The sequence below is a fragment of the Palaemon carinicauda genome, chromosome 10 (assembly GCF_036898095.1).
Source record: "Palaemon carinicauda isolate YSFRI2023 chromosome 10, ASM3689809v2, whole genome shotgun sequence".
NCBI lineage: Eukaryota > Metazoa > Arthropoda > Malacostraca > Decapoda > Palaemonidae > Palaemon > Palaemon carinicauda.
In genome coordinates this window covers 50,772,632-50,780,131 of record NC_090734.1, presented here as the reverse complement: position 1 = coordinate 50,780,131, position 7,500 = coordinate 50,772,632, and positions in this window count along the sequence as shown.

The window sequence follows — 7,500 nt, the reverse complement described above, 5'->3', positions numbered from 1 at the left end:
GAGTGGTTAAGTTCTATCTCTCCTACCTATTGCCATGTCTTAAAAGCTTTAGACTTAGCCTCTGAATCAGGCTGTGAGAAAATCATAAATGAAACTACTCACAGGTCTAGTAATTGCTTGGACATCGTATACACTGACTCCACTGGCGTTATAACTAGTAAGGTCGGTTCTCCAGTTGGGACATCAGATCATGCCTTGATTTCATTAGCAGCCTGTCCCTGATATATCATACACTTGTAAAATTTATATGGAATCCCAAGCAGACAGGAATGGGATTTTGCATGATCTTTTGTGCTTGAATTGGTCACAATTAAATAGTAGTGTAGATTATGTTGTGTCTTTGAATGAGAATCTAGTCAACATAATTGATAGGTATATCCCTTCTCGTGTGCTAAAGTACCGAGTGAAGGACAAAGCGTGGTTCAATGATGATTGTAGGCATGCTTATTTGGAAAAGCAGGAGGCCTATCACCTTTGGAAGGGTAACAGATCAGATTTGATCTGGAACAACTATACTCAGCTTCGAGCTTTTGCTCAGAGTGTATAGATAGATATATATTCATGTAGTTTCCTCTTTGTAAGGGTAAAAGAGACTCTTTAGCTATGGTAAGCAGCTCTTCTAGGAGAAGGATACTCCAAAATTTAACCATTGTTCTCTAGTCTTGGGTAGTGACATAGCCTCTGTACCATGGTCTTCCACTGTCTTGGGTTAGAATTCTATTGCTTGAGGGTACACTTGAGCACACAGTTCAACCTTATAATTTTTTTTCTTTCTCTTGTTTTTTTAAAATGGTGTGTTGGGCAGGCTTAATAGAAGGGCCATGGATACCTGGTGGTTTAGCAAGAGGTTGTCTTTTACTTTTTCTGATTCTTTTTCTTCTCAAAACCATCCTTACTCTCCTTCCTTTAGTTAAAGTGGCTATCCTGGAGGGTATTTAGCCTTGCATGGTGTATCGGGTCCTCCATGTTGACCAGTTTTTCCGACATTTTACTATAGTCTATGGGTATCATCAATCACTTTATTTATGATTCTGCACATATTGTTTTTGTTATAATTCTTGTTAATTTAGTTTTTAAGTATGATGTCTCTTTTCTTTTTATTTTTATTAATTCTTATGCTGTCTGGAGTCAGTGAGCGAAATCTGGGACCAGTACGTCCTAGATTTCGTCAATGTCGTCTTCTGTATAGCAATATTCGTGGTCTTCATGCAAATATCAAAGACCTTAGAGTTGCGTAAAGACAGTACGATATTCTTTTGTGCTCAGAAACTTTGGTTTCTAATATGAGGCACTCATCTAAGCTCCTTATAACTGGTTTTAACCCTGGATAGGTACGCTCCTCGGACACCCCTTTAAGGGTATACTCGGACGCGAACGACCCCGACGCCAAAAAAAATTCTTGAAAAATCAGTTTTTGCAGTAACCTCTTTTTTTTCTTTTGCCAAAAAAAAACTTCAATGAATGCTTAAAACAACTGTAAAGATAAATACTACTCATCTGCAGAAAAACTATTTATTATAAATATTTCAAAAAATTAAGTAGAAAAAAAGACCTGACATAAAAATTCATAAAAAAAAGTTTATACATATATACACAAATCCTTTTAGGAATTGATTCTTGAATGTTTAGGACACATCTTGATGTATTTTGGATGAAGTCAGACCCATGGAGGTGAAGATCTGAAATCAGAAAAAAAGGGGAACTTTTTTTGGCCAAAAAAATTTGTCCAAATTTCATGAATTTTTTTGGGTACCCAAATGAAATAGGAAGTGGCTAATTTTTTTGGGAATAATCATATATTATCCTAAAATAGAAATATGTAAAAAAATCTTCATTATTTTGTAAATTACATTTATATCAGGGGACATATCTAAAGGTAATTTTTTGATTACTTAGAAATTTCGTAAAAAAATACATATATTTAATATATAATATGATATTTATGCAGGTAAAAATATACCAAAATATCACAAATTCTACAGGGAACAAGAATATATATAGATAGGGCAACTTACGCTTCGGATATGTCCACAAAATGGCCGCCAACCACACTGACTCAGACTCCCTAATCTGCCACTTGAAATGTAAGAAGGGTATGTCAATTTCAAGGTGTTATTTACTAATCTAATTATTATTGGATATGCATAAAAATTGAATGGTGGGTTGCTGGATAATTGTCGAGTATTTTACGACTATAAAATTAAAATTCTGACCCAAAAAAAATTTTGAAGGGAAATAAAATCGAAAAAAAAAACAAAAATGTGAAACAATATAATATTTTAGCTAAAAAAATTTGATGATATTCAATCAAAATAGAAGTAAACAAAATTTTCCGATAAATAAACATCTAGAGGAATCATTACTCTGTGATAGTTCCTTAGTACGTAGTAATTTTGAAAGAAATGGGAAAAAACGAAAAAATGGCAATCACCGGAAAATCGAACACATACCTATATATATGCCATATCTGACTAAAAAAAAGATATGCATGGGTAGCCAGATCATCTAGAAACACTTTACAGTTCTATAAAAATATAAGTTTTGCGACACTACTTGCCAATTCCTTACATTAACATGACTAAGCAAAAAAATGCAAAACAAATAAAAAAGGGAACTCGCGGAAAAATGGCTAACATTCTAATATACGGCATTTCAGAAAAAAAAAATTCAGCCATGTGCTAGGCAAACCATCAAGGCACATTTTCCGACAAATAAACATCTAAATGAATCATTACTCTGTGATAGTTCCTTAGTACGTAGTAATTTTGAAAGAAATGGGAAAAAACGAAAAAATGGCAATCACAGGAAAATCGAACACATACCTATATATACGCCATATCTGGCTAAAAAAAAAAGATAGGCATGGGTACCCAGATCATCTAGAAACACTTTCCAACACTATAAAATTATAAATTTTGCGACACTACTTGCCAATTCCTTACGGTAACATGACTAAGCAAAAAAATGCAAAACAAATAAAAAGGGGCACTCGCGGAAAAATGACCATTCTAATATACGGCATTTCAGAAAAAAAAAATTTCAGCCACGTGCTAGGCAAACCATCAAGGCACATTTTCCGACAAATAAACATAAAAATGAATCATTACTCTGTGATAGTTCCTTAGTACGTAGTAATTTTGAAAGAAATGGGAAAAAACGAAAAAATGGCAATCACAGGAAAATCGAACACATACTTATATATGCGCCATATCTGGCTAAAAAAAAAATAGGCATGGGTAGCCAGATCATCTAGAAACACTTTCCAACACTATAAAAATATAAGTTTTGCGACACTACTTGCCAATTCCTTACGGTAACATGACTAAGCAAAAAAATGCAAAACAAATAAAAAGGGGCACTCGCGGAAAAATGCCCAACATTCTAATATACGGCATCTCAGATAAAAAAAAAGACATGCACGTGTTAGCCCAACCATCAAGGCACACTTTCTAACACATTAACATGAAAAAAAAATCAATAATATACGGCAATTCCTTACTACGTAGTAAATTTTTACAAATATTGAAAAAAAACAGAAATTGGCAACCGCAGTTAAATACCCAATATACCAATAACTACGTCGTATCTGACAAAAACAAAGTCACGCATGGGTAGCCAGATCATCTAGAAACACTTTCCAACACTAAAAAAAGCAAAAGTTTTACGACACTATTTGGCAATATCTTACGGAAAAATGACTTGGCAAAAAAATGAAAAAAAATGAAAAAGGGGCACTCGCGGTAAAATGCCCAACATTCTAATATACGGCATCTCGGATAAAAAAAAAGACATGCACGTGTTAGCCCAACCATCAAGGCACACTTTCTAACACATAAACATGAAAAAAAAATGAATAATATACGGCAATTCCTTACTACGTAAAATTTTTTACAAATATTGAAAAAAAAACAGAAATTGGCAACTGCAGTTAAATACCCAATATACCAATAACTACGTCGTATCTGACAAAAACAAAGTCCTGCATGGGTAGCCAGATCATCTAGACACACTTTCCAACACTAAACAAGCAAAAGTTTCACGACACTATTTGGCAATATCTTACGGAAAAATGACTTGGCAAAAAAATGAAAAAAAATGAAAAAGGGGCACTCACGGTAAAATGGTCCTCGTGGTGATGAACGACATTTTAACTAAAAAAAAAATCATGCACATGGTAGCCAAACAATCCACCAAGACTTTCCACAACTGATAACCTATACAAGTTGCACCATTCTACGACAATTTCATAATACGTAATAACTTTGATAATTATGCAAATTACCTTAGAAGGGTAAACTCGGTCGCGCTCGACCCCGACGCGTCTCAGAAATCGGGGAAGGAATACAGCTACAGCAATGCACATCTGGACACTACTAGAGCGTGTAGGGGAGACACCTCCTGCAGGTCGATCACCCACAAATTCAGTCACGGGGGTGAGTCACGTGAGAAAAACCTCTTTTTTTTTGACGCTCGGGGTCGCGTACGACCCACCGTACCTATCCATGGTTAAGAAGCCAATAATGTTGAAACATATTGCCATCCCTAGGGCCAGGGTTATGGCGGTGAATATTAGGACCGAGTACCCTGCTTTTCATAAGTACTGCTATCAATGTGGATGGCAGGAGATTTAGTTAATGGAAGTTTGTGGCAGGCATTGCAACTTTTATTTGTGTTCGATCTACCGGAATCCAGACATGGATGATTCTGTCTTCGAATGTCTTCTTACCATTATGGCTCAGATACAAGAAGAAGATAGAAAGGCTTCTTTTGTCTTTGTTGGTGATTTTAATGCTCACCATAGGGAGTGGTTGAGTTCTATCTCTCCTACCGATCGCCATGGCTTAAGAGCTGTAGACTTGGCTTCTGAATCAGGCTGTGAGCATATCATAAATGAAACTATTCACAGTTTTGGTAATTGCTTGGACCTCGTATACACTGACTCCACTGGCGTTATAACTAGTAAGGTTGGTTCTCTAGTTGGGACATCAGATCATGCCTTGATTGCATTAGTAGCAAAGACTGAGCAGCCTGTCCCTGTTATATCATACACTTGTAAAATTTTTATGAAATATCAAGCAGACTGGAATGGGATTGTGCATGATCTTTTGTGCTTGAATTAGTCACAATTAAATAGTAGTGTAGATCATGTTGTCTCTTTGAATGAGAATCTAGTCAAAATAATTGATAGGTGTATCCCTTCTCGTGTGCTAAGGTACCGAGTGAAGGACAAACCATGGTTCAATGATGATTGTAGACATACTTATTTGGAGAAGCAGGAGGCCTATCACCTTTGGAAGGGTAACAGATCAGATGTGACCTGGAACAACTATACTCAGCTTCGAGCTTTTGCTCAGAGTTTATGCCTCAACTTAAAAGGAGCACAATTTAACCATAAAGGAAACCCTTTCTGGTACAACTCAGGAACATAAATGGTGGTCTACCCTTAAATCTGCACTCTTTCGTGTAGATGGAAAACTTCCCCCTTTACTTAGACCAGAAGGCTCAGTCACTTACTGTCCAAAAGAAAAGGCAACCCTCTTGGCTAATTTTTTTGACAGTAAACAGAGTAAGGAAAAACTTGAACTTCCTCATTCTTGTTTTCCTGAGGCTAAACTAACTATACTCTATTTTTTATAGTGGTGCATATTTGCACTTGACTCACAGGGGTGTCCTTTTAGCTCGGAAAGGTTCCTGATACCTGATTGGTCGGAAGTATTTTTGTCCGAACACCTTCATTGTTCTCGAATGATTACCAAGTAATGTGAATCGAAACTTATTTATTAACCTATATTTCTCCATCATATATGTGTTTTGTCAATAAACAATGTGAAAGAATAAATATATTATAAAGAATCGTCTTGGTAAGTCTAAATTTAATAACACAATTCGCCGAAGTCAACGACAGCAGCTTGTTTTCGGATGCACGCTTTGTAATTTTGTAATTTTTCACATATTTTAACACAAATTGGGATAGATTACACTCAGCATAAGTTAAACATGTTATTATAAACTTTTTTTGAATACCAGAACTTACCAAAAACATGGAATTAATAAAACCCGATATTTGTGAAAACTTATGGGGAGGTGAAAGAACAGCCTATAGCGGCCTGGCGGGAAAACGATCCCTTCTGACTCGTAGACGCAGTTTGTTTTTTCTTTCGCAATATAGTTAGGCCTATTCCTTTCAGTTTAAATAGTCTTGCATTGTCTCTCTTCGTATTATTATGCTTACTATTTTCCCACATTCCTGTTTCTCACCCAATATCTATCTATTTTCCCCGATATCCCTTCTTTCATATAGGCCTATGTGATATCCGCACAACAATTCCTTATGTTTTGTACCTTACGTCAGTAAGTAGGTAAAAAATAATAACAACATAAATGTTATGCTGTGTAGCAAGTATAACCTATTCTGTAAACCTGATATTAAGCATAGTATTTTTTTTATTCCCGCCTCTACACTATTTTAATGAGACTAGCACGCGCTTCCCTTCAAGCCATCACTTTCGACAGAGGATAAGAAATAAGGAATCGTAGTGCGGATATCCCATATATGAAAGAAGGGATATCGGGGAAAATAGATAGATATTAGGTGAGGAACAGGAATGTGGGAAAATACTAAGCAAAATAATACGAAGAGAAACAATGTAAGACTATTTAAACTGAAAGGAATAGGCCGAACTATATTGCGAAAGAAAAAACAAACTGTGTCTACGAGTCAGAAGAGATCGTTTTCCCGCCAGGCCGCTATAGGCTGTTCTTTCACCTCCCCATAAGTTTTCACAAATATCGGGTTTTATTAATTCCATGTTTTTGGTAAGTTCTGGTATTCAAAGAAAGTTTATAATAACATGTTTAACTTATGCTGAGTGTAATCTATCCCAATTTGCGTTAAAATATGTGAAAAATTACAAAATCACAAAGCGTGCATCCGAAAACAACCTGCTGTCGTTGACTTCGGCGGATTGTGTTATTAAATTTAGACTTACAAAGATGATTCTTAATAATATATTTATTCTTTCACATTGTTTATTGACAAAACATATATATGATGGAGAAATATAGGTTAATGAATAAGTTTCGAATCACATTACTTGGTAATCATTCGAGAACAATGAAGGTGTTCGGACAAAAATACTTCCGACCAATCAGGTATCAGGAACCTTTCCGAGCTAAAAGGGCACCCCTGTGAGTCAAGTGCAAATATGCACCGCTATAAAAAATAGACTATAGTTTAGCTTTTCGATCTCGTGAGATTAAAGCTTTGTTGATGGACCTTCATGCTTAATGAGGTGTAGACCCAAATGGTATTTTTCCTTTGTTTTTTAAAAAGACAGCAAATTTCTTAGCACCCAGTATCTGTTATTTTGCGCAAGTTAGCAAGAAGAAGAGTTTTTAGCACTTGTTGGAGAATTGGTAATGTTACTCTATGTAAATGTGTTTGTGGTAGCTCCAGTCCTACTGATTACCGCCTAATTTCCATAACTCCCATATTATCTA